Source organism: Cetorhinus maximus, chromosome 14 (genome assembly GCF_964194155.1).
Source record: "Cetorhinus maximus chromosome 14, sCetMax3.hap1.1, whole genome shotgun sequence".
Taxonomy (NCBI): domain Eukaryota; kingdom Metazoa; phylum Chordata; class Chondrichthyes; order Lamniformes; family Cetorhinidae; genus Cetorhinus; species Cetorhinus maximus.
The window spans coordinates 61,393,131-61,411,025 of NC_135892.1; positions in this window are offsets into that span (position 1 = coordinate 61,393,131).

Sequence of the window (17,895 nt, forward strand, 5' to 3'; positions counted from 1 at the left end):
GGACAGGCCTTAATTGTCCAGCCCACTTAAAATGGCGGCGGGGCCCGTTTCAGCGGCGGCGATCGGCTCCCCGCCCGCTGCCGAGTCGGTTGGGCCTGCCCACCCATCAAGGGCAAAAGTCTGCTCATGGTTCCTTGATTCAGGTGTGTCTGAACCGGACAAACAAATGATAAAAATTTGCTTAGCGATGGGAACGAAAGTCTACACAGGATCGACATGTCAAAATTAACAGAAGAAGAGCTAAAGGATCCCCAAAGATATGGGCCTGAATGTTACAGGCGCGCAGCGGCCCCAATCTCATATAAAATCACATGAGAAGATGTCGGGCGGGGGTGGGGGAGGCGTCCCTACATCATCGTGCCATTGCGTGATCTTATGGTCAATGGCACACGTGGATCTCATAAGTGCGCCCACTGAGAATTAAAGGGGCTATCAGGCCAATTAAGAACGCAATTCTGGATTTTACATTGCCTGGGGCGATCTCATTTTCGGTGCACGGGCCAATCACCTAGGAGGCCATCATGTTTTTAATTAAACCTTGATCCAGGGTGGGATAAAAGGTGAACGGGATCTTGGCAAGTTGAGAAGGTAGAAGTTTGGCTGTGTTAGTTGGAGGTTGTTTTCAGACAATTCATTGGATTTTTTCTGTGTTCTGGAAGACTCTTTGGTTTACCAGCATTTTCAGAGGCTTTCTACTGAGAGCCCCCTTCAGTGCACCATCCTGTGCAATCTATATGTCAGCAAATGGGGATGTACCATACCACCCACTCCCTGAACGTCCAGCGAGAGCTGCCTCGGGGAGATGAAGCATTGTTACCCTCATGTGACTCTGTCACATGAGCAGAGACATGTTATTAATTCAACTGTAAAACTTTTATTTTATTTTTATTTGCTTTTGGAAACCTTATCCCACTTGTGGATGCGGTTTCCAAAAAAATGCAAAGACTGCTTGGCCTTTTCGTCTGCCCGCCAACCGTTAGGTTAGACAGGCAGCGAGAAGTTTAAGTTAATTGGTCATTTATTGGCCTTAACAGGCCTGTTAATTGACGTTGGCGCGCTTGGCCAAAGTAACGCGCGTCATTCACCCGAGCGGGCCGGGCGCATGCCCACCCACCGAGTGAAAATTTCTGCCCCGTGTGTGTGTGTGTGTGTTTGTGTGTGTGTGTGTCTTAATTGAATTAAAGGCTTTGCTTTATCAGAAGATAAGCTAGATTTGAACTGTTAAGTGGGTAAGCCTTGGGGAAGTTTTAGAATGTGAGGTGCAGGGAACATTTTACATTTTTAAAATAAACCAGGCTAGCTTGAATTCAACAGAGGGAGTGAAATGTTACACCTAGCCAGGAGAAGTGTTTATTGGTAAATAAATTGGTACTATGATAGATTTTATTATGAGAGCGGTAAAATCCAAAGACATAGGGTAGAATTTTCCCAATGGTGTGTGGGGGCGGGCCCCGAACGTCCGCATGTAGAACGACACACAGTGATGTCGGGCAAGCGCCCCGACGTCACCGCGCACCATCGCGATATTTCACTGGGCAGGTGCGTGATGATGTCCGACGTGTGCCCGCCATGAATTAACGGGCCACTTAAGGCCCTTGACGCACCAATCAAGGCCGGATTTTCAGTGCCCGTGCAATCCTCGGGTCGGCGCACAGGCGCAACGGGCAGGTGGGTATGACACATTTGTATTAACCTCATCCATGGGCAGGATAAGAGGGTTCACTGTGGTCGCGAGTGTGCACTGTCAAGTATTTAATTTTGAAAGTTTTTGAACTTGCCTGTGTGATCTGCAGTACTTCAAAACACATACCTGCTGCTTTTTCTGGACTCTTAACCTTCAGCTCAGCACTCTGCAGTGAGGAATCTTTGCAGGGCCTGCAGGTTTCAGGAAGCCTTCCCTTAGCCTGGGAATGGGAGCTGAACTGTCCACTGGAGGCAGCTCCTCTGAGAAGGAAGGGAGGGCTAGAAGTGGGAGGAGGCCAGGAGTACACATTCAGCCTCCAGGGGAGCCACCTTTGGGTGTCCAGGCGCAGGCACAAGGGGCGTGGGGCCAAGAGGTTGTCCAAGGTGCAAGGGGCCACAGAAGATGCCACTATCCTGCTGCCAGAGTATACAGGTGGCGAAGCAGCTGCCTCAATATGACTGAGGTGCAGTGCCGAAGGAGGCTCCGTCTCAGAGGGGACAGTCAACTATATCTGTCAGATGATTGGCCTGAGATCTCCCCTAACTGTGTGGGTGGACACCCCATGCCAGTGGCTCTGAAAGTCGCAGTTGCCCTCAACTTCTATGCCTCTGGCTCCTTCCAGAGCTCGGTGGGTGATCTTTGCGGTGTCTCCCAATCAGCTGTCCACACTTGTGTCAAGCAGGTTACAGACGCTCTTTTCAGACAGGCATTGACCTTCATCCACTACCGTTGGGACCAGGCAAGTCAGGCACAGTGAACCAGAGGCTTCGCGGCCATTGCTGGCTTCCCCCGTGTCCAGGGTGCTATAGACTGTACACTGTGGCCATCAAGGCGTCAGCAGGTGAGCCCAGTGCCTTCATCAACAGGAAGGGCTTCCACTCCATGAACGTGCAGATAGTGTTTGATCACAGGATGCAGATTCTACAAGTCTGTGCAAGGCACCCAGGCAGCTCCCACGACGCCTACATCCTCAGACACTCTCAGGTGCCGGGGCTCTTCAGTGTTCCAGCCCGGCTTGATGGATGGCTGCTGGGTGACAAGGGCTATCCCCTCAGAAGGTGGCTCATGACACCTCTCCGCCGCCCAAGAACAGAAGCTGAGCAGCGGTACAAGGGCTGTGGTGGAGAGAGCCATCGGCCTTCTCAAGATGCGCTTCCGATGCCTGGACCATTCAAGGGGGCGCACTCCAGTACTCCCCAGATCGTGTGTCACTGATAGTGGTTGCATGCTGCGCTCTCCACAATCTTGCGTTGGAAAGGGGGGACACTGTTGACAATGAAGACATCGACACAGTGGCTGCGGCTGCACACGATGAGTCCAGCAGTGAGTCCGAGGATGAGCATACACAGGGAAATGCTGAGGGGGGTAGACGCTGACCCGGGCATACTGTAGGGAGGCAAGGACACCCGGGACTCTTTAATCCAACGAACCTTCAGCTGGCACACCACAGATGGATCGCCAGGACAAGCCTGGGCTGTAGGCTCGATACTCGACACCTAAATGCAAAATCTGCCAGGTTAGGAACAGTCACTAAAGGCCTTGTTAATAAAACTGAATATCCAACAAAGCACTCAATTCATTTTTGGAAACCATACACATGCAGAAGAAAAGAGGCATCCTCAGCCATGGTGACATGTCTGAATTTAATATGTCAAGCAATCCAACTTAATCCAAACAAAAAACAATAGTGTTACAAATCAAAACAAATCATAAGGACCTAATCTCAGGCCAACACAAAAGCACCAATGAAAAGCCCGTATTATGTCTAAGGTGCCTTATGTTTATGTTTTCTAGTGCTACATCTTGGTGCTGCCCCATCGCTCGGAGTGGCACCTGAGACAGCCTGCTGGCTCTGCTGTCCTGTTGGCCTCGATGACCTTGGCGGTCGTCCTCTGGCCCGTGGAGCGAGTGCTAGCCCCACCTGGGAGGGAGCTGCCAGTTCCACAGGTGGCATCTCCCCAGTCGTCGCAGCCTCACCGGATGCTATGGTCACTGGGAGAGAAGGAGTTGCCGCCCTTTTCCAGAGTGCCCTGAGAGGTGCCCGCAGAGACGCCAGGCAGGTGCTGCGTCGGCATGAGGTCGCTTCAGACCATGGATGGATGTGCACCAAGCTGGGAAAGTTGATGCCCAGACCATCTCCCACACTGGCACTGACCAGCTGAGGTCAACGCTGATGTGAGGGTTTGGTGGTCAGAGAGCATTCCCAGGAAGCCCTGACAGGTCTCCTGGAGTAGAGTCTCCACGTGAGTCGCCACTCTCTCCATGGAGGATGCATGACGCTTGGGCATGTGGCTCATTGCTTCGGCGATTGTCCGCGTAGACTCCTCCACCACGGAGACCAAGCCAAGCATAGCCTCATGTATCTCCCCCAGATGCTCCCACACACCTGGCCACATTTTCTGCAATTGCTGGATCGCGAACGACTCCAGAGGCACATCATCAGGCACCGATTTAGCATGTGCCTCGTGCCCTGCAGTCCTCTGACTGCTGGCGCCATGGGCACTCTCTGTCTCTGCCAATTCCTCCAGTGACTGTAAAGTGCCCTCACAGCTGTGCCTCGGGACACTAGCTGATGTTCAAATTCCCACTGAGGTGCTAGTATCTGCGCTGGTGCCTGCCTCACAGAAATGGTGTGACGCTGCTGAGACTTCAGGGCCCTCAGGTGTGAGAGGGGGCCTCTGCTGTTCCTCCTCCCGGCCCTGCTCTGGTGATGCTGAAAGGAAGAATAAGGACAGTGGATCAGTTAACCTGGAGACAATGTCAAAGTGCATCCCTGTGCCCCGGATCATTATGCACTCATCCTTCCATCACCAATGGTCAAGCCATGTTGCAAAATTAAATCAATTAACATTCAGCAGTGCTACAGCTGTTGGGAGAACAATGCTGATCTCACTGTTGGGTATAAATACCTGTCCGTGGCACCCCAGCCTCACCGACACCAATGGACCTTTGCGCATGACGCCTCTCCAGATCCAGAGCCTCCTGTTCGAACCGGTTAAGAATGGCGATCTGCACCTGGCCGCTGCCAGTCCTCACACACTCTGCCACATTATGAGCATTCTTCTGAAAATGAGAGATGAGCATGGATTAGTGCAAATTACACACGGACTCTATTAGTGCATGGCCCACCCCAACCAGAGTGGGATATATCAGGTTTCCAGTGCCTCCTCACCCCGCTGCTGCCGAACACTCACACAAAGATGCTAGGCCTGTTCCCCACCCCCTCCTTGGACACATGCTGCCTACATCACATCAGGCACCACACGGTATATCCATCCATAGCAAGGAGGTGCAAGAACATGGAGCGCAGAAGATGCTTTGTTGCCACACCACCTTGAAGCTCCCCTCCCAGCATGTCATCACCCTGATTTGGACATGTCCTGGAGTTCCAGCACAGCGCCTAGGTGCAGCTCCTCCAGGTTGACCCCAAACCAGTCATGTGGGACTCAGAGTAACACATGCTGTGGGGACAAAACACATCTCTTCATCACCCTCTCAGGCTGCCCTCAGCATGGGCAAAACCTGCTGGCCCACCCAGCAAAGGACAAATGCTGTCAATGATTTAATGCAGTCACTACACTCAGACTTGGGGGTGGGGGGGCCAGCAGGGGGATAAGCTGACCTGCTGGGTTACATGCCCAATGCCAACATGGTGCTCACGCTGCCAGAGCACAAGTCATTGAAGCGCTTGCGACACTGGATCCAGGTGCGCCGCACCACGTCACGGGAGCTCACCACCTCCGCCACCTCCTCCCAGGCACGTGTCGTCATGTGGGGGGGCCTCCTCCTCCCATCCTGGGGAACCAGCACCTCTCACTGTGCTGCCAACTCCTTGAGGAGGGCAGCAAGGCAATCAGCCGAGAAACGAGGGGCACACTGGGTCCCCGCCCTATCCTCCATCCTGGCCTATCCCATTGCCCTACCCTCCAGCCTGCCTGCTCCACTGGCCTACCCTCCAGACTGGCCTGCTCATCAGAGGCCTCCTGGTGAGCCCTTCCACTTGCCATTGTGAGCAGCCCTGCAAAGGCTGCCAGCGCTTCATATAAACAGGCCGCCGGGTCGCCATTGGACTCAGCGGACAATGCACTCCTGCTGCCGCCCGCCCACTCCTGCTATCCTCAGGAGTCGCGTATTACACTGGGCGGGCCTTAATTGGCCCGCCTGCGTAAAATGGCGGCGCGGACCCAATCACGGGTGCCGATCGGGTACGTGCCCGCCCGCTCCCACTCCCGCTCTGCCCCCCCCCCTGCCAAGCAGAAAATTCAGGCCACATTGAAACAATGGGAATTTGCATTCAAAGGGGAAAATATTGTAAAGGAGAAAAGACTGTGTGTTAAGGGCAGGCATCCTAAGATCTAACACAAGTGTGAAAAGCCTCCAGCATCTAAGCCTGAACTTGCTGTTTAGAAGGAACTGAAGCTGAGAAAAACTCACTTTGAGTTCGACTGTTCAGGGCATGTTACTTTGCCTGCATCTTTTAAACTCTATGGCCAGAATCTTCGGTTCAGCATGCGGGGGCGAGGCCCCACTCAACAATGCATAAAATGATGCGCGGTGACATCAGGCGTGCATCCCGACATTACCGTGTCATTCAAATCTTCAGTTCGTTGGGCACACAGTGGAGTCGGCTGCATGCCCACCAAACTGTCAAAGGCCTATTAAGGTAATTCAAAAACTAATTACAGTAATTAACTGAGCTGCCCATCCAACCTTAAGGTTGGCGGGCAGGTGAAGAGCCCAGGCGGCCTTCGCATTTATCATGAAACCTCATCCATGGGCAGGATGAGGTTTCATGAAGGATTTATAATTCAAATAAATTTTTTTTATTGACATGTCCCAGCTCATGTGATATTGTCACATGAGGGGGCGTCTTAACATTTTTTTTCTTTATTAAAATTTTTGATAATAAAACTGATCTCCCTGAGGCAGCTCCATGCCTCAGGGAGATTTCTGCGCTCTTTCGTGAGCATGCGTGAAAGAGTGCAGGCTCAGACTCAGCCTCCCCCCGCCCCCCCACCCCACCCACACAGGGAATGCTCACCACTTCCAGGTGCGTGTCATGCTGGGGGGGCCTTAATTGGCCCACGCACGTAAAATGGCAGCGCGCAGCCAATCACAGGCAGCGATTGGCTACGCGCACACCCTCGCCCGCTCCCCTTTGTGTCTCACTGTTGCCTTAATGGAGTGTAACTGGGGTTTAGATTAATTAAGCGATTTAGAAGTCATCATAGTAGTAATTTGTAGGTCTATGTATGTGCTGAAAATCATTTATTCTATTAATAAAGGTTTAATTTAGTTTTGTAAGAAACCTATAAGACTTGGTGACCTTCTTTTACTGAATTCAAAGCCCACATCTCAAACTAAGTACAAATTGCAAATAGTTGTGGCAGCTGCTTCAAGTTTCCCTCTGGGGTTTGGGGCAGTTTGGCATTTACCATCCGCCTGCCATAACAATGTAGAGTTTTTCTGGTGCTTAATTACACTAAAGCTATTCTAACCCAGCTAAACTTCATTTAGCTTTTCTGGGCATCCTGTTTGCATTACTTGCAGTCCTTATCTTTCAGTTTTAAATGATTCTTAAATAGAAATTGACATTTAACAGTACACACACAAAGGGAATGAAGTGTTCTGCAATTAGTGCAGAAGCGATAAGTCACATGCTGAGCTTGACTCTCAGAATATTCCTTTAAACTCTGAAATAGATGAAACTGACTTGTAACTATTTAAATTTTTAATATGAATTAATTTTGATTTGTAATTAATTATTTTTACTAATGTCACACTTTGAACAGTAAATTTGGAAACTCTTGGTGTTAAATCATTTCCACATTACAATAGTGTTTAATTATATTTTTCAATGGTTTGCCTTAGCTATTTTCCAGTAACAAGTAGAAGAAGGTTCTGGTTATTTTGCATTAAAATTCTCAAGTATTTTTGATCCTTGAGTGGTAAAGGGATTTTGAAAAATGTCACACTTCTATTCTCCATTGCATTTGGTCATACACAAGTTCACAAATTCAATCCATCCTATCTCATACCCAGTATCTTTCAGCCCAATTTGATTACATCTGTCCATTTTTTCCTTCATTTCCTTGTTGACCTGTACAGGGGGAGAAACTGCAATTGTTTCTCCAGGTATTATTCTTTTATTCTCAGCACATACTCAAAGCACTGTATTGCCACTGTGCTTATCAACGCTGTCAAAGACAGCAGACACATTTATAGCATCACCATTTTATTTCTCATTCGACATTGCCACTTAATGTAGCTCTGGGCAAATGCAACTTGCATTGGCCAGCCCACATTTGTGATTCATACATTGGTCAGGGGCACTACAGAGTTATACATTCTCAAGTTAATTCCCAGTTTGACATCTTATCACTGTTATATACTCATCAGTCAGCTGAAAAAGCACCAACTTCTTTTCTGATATTAATCTTTTTGGCATATATTACCACCATAATAAATGGTGAATCCAAGGTAGCACAAATTCAGAACTATCTCCAACTCCCCTTTCTTTGATTAGTTTAGCCTGATTGCTTTTCTGCTCACTTCAACTGAATTTCTTCTTTTTTAATCATGGACACTTTCCCTATTATTCCAACAACTGTCCAGAAAACATTGCACATAAGGGATATTCATTTTAATCTACTATTATAAAATGCAGGAGTAAATTTTCTGAGATTTTTTATAGCAAAGTCTCTGCCCCACTGTGAGCATGGAATAGAAAAGTTCCAGCTTTTCTGGAGTTTTGATTGGTACCCACATTGAGCCAAGTACTGCACCACAGAAGGCTCAGAAAATCTATCCAGGAAGGTAAAGCCAGAGAGGCTTTCACATTCTTTCTAATTATTCATTTTGGGGATGGGAAACAGGAGCGGGTTCTGTTTCCGGGTCCCAAACCTGGGAGGTAAGAATCATTTGTTAGAATGTTCACCAGGGCACCATTCAATTGGCATGGAGGCAGGTTTCCTGTCCAAGTGAACAAGCTCTGAAAGCTGGAGGGCCAGTCAGAGGCCATTCAGTGTCGAGAAGAACCTGGAGTGAAAGGTAAGTAACTGAGAGGGTGCTTCAACATGAAGGTGTCCTCTCAGTAATTAAAAAAATAATAATTTAAAAGCAGGAAAAGCATCCACTGTGGGGGAACGAAGAGGTGGGGGAAGCTCCTCTACAGAGCAGCCTTTTGTTGCATCCCCACCCAGGCAGACAGAGAGGGCCTGTAGGCCTTCCTGGAGGTGTTGACGCCCAAGCCTGCTGTTGGGTGCCTACCTCCAGGCAATTAAACTGCACCCCATCATTTCAGGAAACTGGAGGCTGACAGTAAAATCCCAGTCAATATCTCTACACTGAGTTGATTGATTTACCCGCATCTGTCATAGGAAAGTATGAACAGGAACAAGCCCTTCGAGCCTATTCAGTTATCAGTCTCCTGACCTGCATTTTTAAAAATTTGTTCATAGCATCTGGGCATCCCTGACAAGTCCAGCATTTATTCCCCAACCCTAACTGCGCTTGAGAAAGTGGGCCTCTTTCTTGAACTGCTGAAGTCCATGTGGTGTAGGTACATCCAGTGCTGCTAGAGGGGGAGCTCCAGGGTTTTAACCCAGCTGCAGTGGAGGAACAGCGGTATAGTTCCCAGTCAGGATGGTGTGTGACTTGCAAGGGAATTTACAGGTGCTGATGTTCCCATGTGCCTGTTACTCTAGGTGGTGGAGACAGTGGATTTGGAAGGTGTTGTTGAAGGATCCTTGCTGTAGCGCCTCATTTAGGCGGTACACCCTGCTGCCATTGTGCACAGGTGGTGCATGGAGTGAATGTTTAAGGTGATGCATGGGGTGCCAATCAAGCGGACTGCTTATCCTAGATGGCGTCAAACATCATGATTGTTGTTGGAGCTGCACACATCATGGCAAGTAGACAGCATTTCATCACACTCTTGACTTGTGGCCTTGTAAGTCGTGGACAGGTTTTGAGAAGTCAGGAGGTGAGTTACCCACTGCAGAATTCCCAGCTTCTGACCTGCTTATATCCACAGTATTTATATTGCTCACCCAGTTAAGTTTCTGGTCAATGGTAACCCCCAAGATGTTGACGGCAGGGAACTCAGTGATGAGTTTGCTGTTGAACATCAAGAGGCAATGGTTAGATTCTCACTGTTGGAGATGGCCCTCGAATATGTGTGTTGTGAATGTTACTTACAGCTCATTTCCATTCACCTGCCTTTATTCCATATCTCTTCATGCCCATGCCTAATAAAAATCTGTCTGTCACAGTCTTGAAAACTTAAATGGACCTGACATCCAGAGCGTTTTGGGGAGAGAGAATTCATTCACCCACTATCCTTCATGTGAATAGATCCTTCCTAATTTCACTCCCAAATGGTCTAGCTCTAATTTTAAGATTCTGCCCCTGTGTTCCGGATTCCCCCACCAGAGGAATTCTTACCTATTTTCAAGGAAAAGGGAAAAGTCTGCAACTGTCACATCTCCAGATATCCCTGCAATGAGCTGAGCTCCTGATGTTAGCAGACCGCAGGACAGTGGGTTCCACCACTATCTCTATACAGCTAATGAAAGGCAGCACAACACTTCCATATCTGTCTCATTCTCCGGTAGCGTTCCTTTCTTCATGGCAGAACCATTATGATAATCATCAGTGTGCTCTGCCACCAAGGGCTAAAATGTTTTATATCTCCACTCAACTGCTTCATGCTCCACTTCCACATTTGAATACTTTAGCTTTCTTGTGCCCTTTCCTACAATGTGTCAATTGCTTATCCACATGATCTGTACCCTGTCTCTGGGCACAAGGGAAAGGGTGAATGACAGTGTAGGTGAGTGGTCACCAGTGTTTCCAAAGATAGAGTGAGCTGGCAGGTTTAGCTTTTCAGAAATCTTCTATGCATCTATCCCAGCTTGAGCCTCTGGAGAAAAAATAGTATTGTCAATTCTGATGGGCTCAAGCAGTGCTCTGTCATAGCAAACTAATTTGTAGATTCCTTCAAAGGAAAGTGAAGAAATTGAAAAATAGAAACATTAAAAAAAATACAATATTGATTGTCACAAACCAACTGAAGACACAGGGGTGTTGACTTCCTTTACTTTCATCAGCTGTTACAGGGTGGTAACAATTTTGAAATGGGGTAGGTAGCCCTTCTGATCTGGTAACACCGGGGAACCGTTTTGAAAGGGTCTATCGTCGGGTGTTTAAAGCCCCTGCCTGTTTCAGGCATTAGGACTCTTTTAATATGGAAATCGGGGCCCTATGACAAAATTAGGACCCCAATGGGCATTTATGTCAAAACCTATCGGAGCCCGTGTCATGTACACTCTGGCAAAAGTAAGTGTTGAATTATTTTTATGGGCCAAGAGAAGCCACTTGAAATTTGTGACATCCTTCTGTCCTAATGACTCCCAGGATAAGGTAGCTCACATATTCTCCACTCGCGGGAAGAAGCAATACCTTACCTTTCCCATCTAAACTTGTGCCTTTGTCCATGAGCTTCAGTTAATGTGAAAAATCTCTTTAGGATCCAGTTCACTTATTTGCTTCAAGATCTGAATTGATCAATAAGGTCACCTCCAAGGCACCTCTTTTCCAATGTAAATCACCATATTACATTTAGTCTTTTCTTACAGCTCGGGTCCCTAGTCTGACTTACTGATAGGGTTCCCTCTTTAGGTATTCTCCTTAAGGCCAATATGCCCTCGCAGCAATGATACTGCATTCAGATGTACACAAAACTGTAGATAAGAGCAAAAAGAGCAGACAAATGATCATTTCCTGAAACTTATGTTCTAACCCTTTAGGAATAATAAATATTTGGTTTTGTTTGAAAACTTGTGAATCTCCTGCATGCTGTTCAGATATCATTTTAAGCTGCTTTCTTTGGTCTTTTGTCTTAGTCATAAAATACGAATTAGATCTAACGGATAAAATTGAACTGGTTTCTGTTGGTATTATAAATGATGATCAGAAGGATTCATATTTGCTACTTCCACTGATTTTCCCGCAGTGTCACATTGAACCTGATATTTCTGTTTTACCCAAACAATACAAAGAAAAATGTATGAATTCTGTCTGAGTAATGAGTATCAAAATAATGACCAGTGTTGTAAATACGTCAGATATAGCCTGGCTTTGTGCTTGGATCTGTCAAAGCTGCATCTTTCATTTTTATGCATTTTCAGACACAGCATAACTTGTCCTTAGCCATGTATTTTCCCATTTTGAACAACAGTGGACGGATAAAGAATGTTCATGTATCTGGATACTAATAATCACAGAATCACATGGTGCAGAAGAGGCCCTTCGGCCCATCGAGTCTGCACCAACACGTGAGAAACACCTGACCCACCTACCTAATCCCATTTACCAGCACTTGGCCCATAGCCTTGAATGTTATGATGTGCCAAGTGCTCATCCTGGTACTTTTTAAAGAATGTGAGGCAACCCGCCTCCACCACCCTCCCAGGCAGTGCATTCCAGACTGTCACCACCCTCTGGGTAAAAAAGTTTTTCCTCACATCCCTCCTAAACCTCCTGCCCCTCACCTTGAACTTATGTCCCCTTGTGAGTGACCCTTCAATTAAGGGGAACAGCTGCTCCCTATCCACCCTGTTCATGCCCTTCATAATCTCGTACACCGCGATCAGGTTGCCCCTCAGTCTTCTCTGCTCCAACAAAATCAACCCAAGTCTATCCAACCTCTCTTCATAACTTAAATATTTCATCCCAGGCAACATCCTGGTGAATCTCCTCTGCACCCCCTCCAGTGCAATCACATCCTTCCTATAATGTGGCGACCAGAATTGCACGTAGTACTCCAGCTGTGGCCTCATCAAGGTTCTATACAACTCCAACATGACCTCCCTACTTTTGTAATCTATGCCTCGATTGATAAAGGCAAGTGTCCCATATGCCTTGTTCACCACCCCACTAACATGCCCCTCTGCCTTCAGAGACCTATGGACACACACACCAAGGTCCCTTTGTTCCTCAGAACTTCCTAGTGTCATGCCATTCATTGAATACTTCCTTGTCAAATTACTCCTTCCAAAGTGTATCACCTCATAATTTTCAGGGTTAAATTCCATCTGCCACTTATCTGCCCATTTGACCATCCTGTCTATATCTTCCTGTAGCCCAAGACACTCAACCTCACTGTTAATCACCCAATCTTTGTGTCATCCACAAACTTACTAATCCTACCCCCCACATAGTCATCTATGTCGTTTATATAAATAACAAAAGATAGGGGACCCAGCACAGATCCCTGTGGTACGCTACTGAACACTGGCTTCCAGTCACTAAAGCATCCTTCTGTCATCACCCTCTGTCTCCTACAACTAAGCCAATTTTGAATCCACCTTATCAAATTACCCTGTATCCCATGTGCATTTGCCTTCTTTATAATTCTCCTATGTGGGACCTTGTCAAAGGCTTTGCTGAAATCCATGTAAACTACATCAACTGCACTACCCTCATCTACACACATCTACCAAATTCAATCAAATTTGTTAGGCTTTATCAATCGAGGCATAGATTACAAAAGTAGGGAGGTCATGTTGGAGTTGTATAGAACCTTGGTGAGGCCTCCCTCTGACAAAGCCTTGCTGACTATTCCTGATCAAACCTTGCCTCTCCAAGAGAAGATAGATTCTCTCCTTCAGAGTTTTCTCCAATAGTTTCCCTACCACTGATGTGAGACTCACTGGCCTGTAGTTCCCTGGCTTCTCTCTACAACCCTTCTTAAGTAGCGGAACCACATTAGCTGTTCTCCAGTCCTCTGGCATCTTCCCCGTGGCCAGAGAGGAATTAAAAATTTGGGTCAGAGCCCCTGCGATCTCCTCCCTTGCCTCCCTCAGCAGTCTGGGACACAAATCATCCAGGCCTGGAGATTTGTCCACTTTTAAGCCTGCTAACACCTCCAATACCTTGTCACTCCCTATATCAATTTGCTCAAGAACCTCGCAGTCTCTCTCCTCGAGTTCGATACCTTCATCCTCATTCTCTTGGGTGAAGACGGATGTCTTCAGTGATAAAGGTAGCAGCATAACAATGTTTTATATTGGCAAATTGCTGAAAACAACTAAGCTTGTCTTAAAAAAAATACATTAGCATTTGTTCCGGTCTCTGAGAACCCAGGCAAAATTTTCCCAATGGTTGAAGCATACTTAATATTTTTTTGAGTTTTCTAGAAATGAGCTTTAGATAGAATTCAGACTTTTTTAAATGTTAAGTTTTTATTCCTCTTAGAAAACAAAACTGGTTTCCACTTTGCATCTCATATTGTGATTTTCCCTGGATCAGAAACAGTGGTTATTTTAATTAGCATATGACTTACATATTCATTAGCTGTATTGCAGCCATTTGGCAAGGGCACAGCAAAAAACATTTGCGAATAAAGTTTGAATCTTGCAGCAAACAAAAATAAATGAACAACAACCCAGCAAAGATTGGTAAAAGGCAAAGGCTTGAATAAGGCTCAGATTGAGTTATATGAAATTGATTTTTTTCAAAGATTATATTTTGTGAAAAAATATTTGAACGAAGCTTGTTAAAGAAGCTTCTCATGGAATATTTATTTTGTGAGTCGAGTGATTGTATGGATTTTGATGTTGGCATTACAGCATGTCAAGTATATAAAAGATGCTACATGCTGAAGTGACCTTGGCTTGGGCTTTTGGATGTCAGTTTGATTGTTGCTGATACAATGACACCTGAATGCAGCAAAGCAATTACCACCATACATTTGTCTGTTGCGGGTGGGGATTCTCCAGTTTCTGACACGAGCCTATAGGCAGAATTTTTCATCCCAAGGGTGGGCGCGCGCCAAACCCGGTCAGGAGTAAAATAGTGCGCGATGACACTGGGCGGGCATCCCAACGTCATCACGCACTCACGCGAGATTTCATTCGGCCGCTTGAGGCCCTTAACATTCCAATTGACTGTGATTTTTCATTGCCCGTGTGATTTTCTGCTCATCGCACGGGCAAAGCGGGCAGGTGGCCAGCCGACCTTTTCACAAACCTCATCCAAGGGCAGGATAAAAAGGGTCAGCAGCATTGCCAGTGTGGGTAGTGAGCAGTTTTGGAGATAGTTAGCAGCTGATTGCTTATTGGTACTTGGCAGCTTCATTTCTGTTCGGGGTTTCATTCTTCACCTTTCCAGGCTTCATTTCAGAACTTATTGTTGTCTGCCAGGCCCAAGGAGGATTCAGACCCTGTGGACCCTTCCAGGTATCAGACAGCTTTCCCTTACCCTGGTAATGAGTATCATGGTCTCCATTGGTAGGATCTCCTCTGAGGAGGAAGAGAAAGACAGAAGGGAGAGGAGGTCAGGTGTCCCCATGTAGTGTCCAGTGAAGGGACCTGTGGGAGGAGAGGCGCAGGCACAAGGGGCACAGGGCCAGTAGGAAGTCCAAGGCAGAAGGGGCCACAGAAGATGCCACTATCCTGCTGCCAGGGTTTACAGGCGGCGATGCAGCTACCTCAATATGCCCGAGGTGTAATGCCAAAGGAGGATCTGCCTCTCAAGGGAGGCCGTGACCTCCATCTGTCAGATGATTGGGCCTGAGATCAGCTCCAACTGTGTGGATGGACACCCCATGCCAGAGGCACTGAAGGTCACGGTGGCCCTCAACTTCTATGCCTCCGGGTCGTTCCAGGGGTCAGTGGGGGATGGTTTGTGGAGTCTCCCAATCAGTTGTCTACAGTTGCGTGAAGCTGGTGACAGAAGCTCTGTTCAGGCAGGTAATGACATTTATTCTGTACTGTACAGATGAGGCCAGCCAGGCTGAGTGAGCCAGAGGCTTTGCAGTGATTGCTGGGTTCCCCCACATCCAGGGTGCCATCAACTGCACACATGTGGCCATCAAGATGCCAGCGGATCAGCCAGGTTCCTTTGTCAACAGGAAGGGCTTCCACTCCACGAATGTGCAGATAGTGTGTGACCACAGGATGCAGGTTCTGCAAGTCTGTGCAAGGTACCCATGCAGCTCCCATGACACGTACAACTATAGATTCTCCCAGGTTCTGAGGCTCTTCAGTGCTCCAACCGACTGGATGGATGGCTGCTGGGTGACAAGGGCTATCCGTTAAAGAGATGGCTCATGACGCCTCTCCGCCACCCAAAAATAGGGGCAGAGAGGCGTTACAATACTAGTCATGCCTCCACAAGGGTGGTGGTAGAGAGGACCATAGGTCTTCTCAAGATGTGCTTCTGATACCTGGACCTTTCAGGGGGAGCACTACACTACCCCTAGAGTGGGTTCCACTGATTGTGTTTGCATGCTTCTCTCTCCACAATGTGGCACTGGCAAGGGGGGACCCACTGGAGGAAGAGGATCTTCACGCAGCTCTACAGGCCAAGAATGATGAGTCCAGTAGTGAGTCCGAAAAGGAGCATGGTGAGGAGAAAGCTGAGGGTGTGGAGCCAGACCTCGGTAATCTCCAGGGAGGCAGGGACACCAGGGACGCCTTGATCCAACACCCCTTCAGCTTGGCTACCACCTCATGCCAGGGCTGCCGCCTCCACCCCGGATATCTGAAAGGACCCTTTCATTTGAACACAAAGAACACTCAGTGTCTGTGCAATAAAGTTCAGAGCCACCATACCCAGCATGACATACTGGCATTCACCGCACCAATGAAATAAAAAGTATACTCAGATCATGACACTAAAAGCACAATTTATGTCATTCTGACAGTTCAGTAATCTTAATAGAAACGTTTCTGGTATTCAACATCAGACTGGTAGACATAAAGTAAACAAAAATAAACATAAAATCACCCATGACCTGTCTCTCTTGTGCTCATGGTGTCTTTAACTTACGTTTGCGAATGCTACATGCTCCCCCCTCACTGGCACCGGCATTGGAGACAGCTTGCTGACTCTGCTGTCTTGCTGACCCTAATGACATTGGCGGTCGCCCTCTGGACAATGGAGTCCATGCTGGCCCCGCCTGGGAGGGAGCGGCCAGTGTAAAGGCTGGCATCTCCCCAGTTGCGCAGCCTCATCAGATGCCACTGTCACTGGCAGAGGAGAGGAGGAGCTGCTGCTGTCATCCAGAATGCCCTGAGATGAGCCTGCAGAGACAACAAGCAGCTCATGCGCCAACGTGAGGTCGCCCTGGACCTCCCTACACACCATTGATGGACGGGCACCTAGCTGGAATACTGGGTGCCTCATCCATCTCCCACATTGACACTGACCACCTGAGGTCACTGCCTGAGGGCTTGATTCTTTTCCTGGAGCAACCTCTCCATGAGAGTTGCTACTCTCTCAATGGAGGAGGCAGTGTGCTCTGCCATGATGGTCAATGCTCAGCTCCGCATGGACTCCTCCATCACGGAGACCATGACATTTACACCCTTATGGAACTCCTCCAGATCCTCCCACACATCTCGCTGGACATCCAGCATCTGCCACCGAATGGACGACTCCAGAGGTTCATCATCAGCCTTCAACTGCGCATCGTCCTGGTCCCCATCAGTCCTCCGACTGCCGGCGCCCTGGGCACTCTCTCTCTCCGCCTGCACCTCAAGCGATTGTGAAGTGCCTTCATCAATGTGCACCGAGATACTAGCTGCCGCTCTAATGCCCACTGATGTGCTGGTATCTGCGCTTGTGCCTAGTTCAGAGAGTGGGTGTGATGCGGGTGCAAATGACGCCCGGTGGTCCTCCGGGGTCAGGGGCGGCCCATCGGAGTCCGGAGATCAAACGCCTGCTGGTGAACCAAAAAGGGAGAAGAAGGACATGTCATTAGTTAAAGTCATCACACTGTCACTGTGCATGCCAGGCACCCTGGTGAGACAATTGAGATCTGCATCATAGTACCCTCATCTTCCAATGGTCAATGGGGACTCCAGGTTCGAGGCTCACATCAATGAAGAGACTGCACTAGAATGGTTGCAGAATCCAAAATTCTCCCCTCTGTGCACTGCACTCTTACCTTCGTCTGGTACCCCCACTGCTCCACGGCCGGTTGCACATGGGGCGTGCCAGCTCTCGAGCTCTAGGGCGTCTTGCTCATACCTCGAGAGGATTGGGAGGCAACTGGTCCATGAGCTTTCTATTTTGTTGTGGGCTGTCTTCTCCTAGAACTACAGAGGAGCATTGATTAGTCCTCTCTGTACATGCAGCACCATTGCAGCCTGGCCAACCCCAGCTGTGGAGCACCTGGTAGGGCACATCCGAGTCATGGCCCT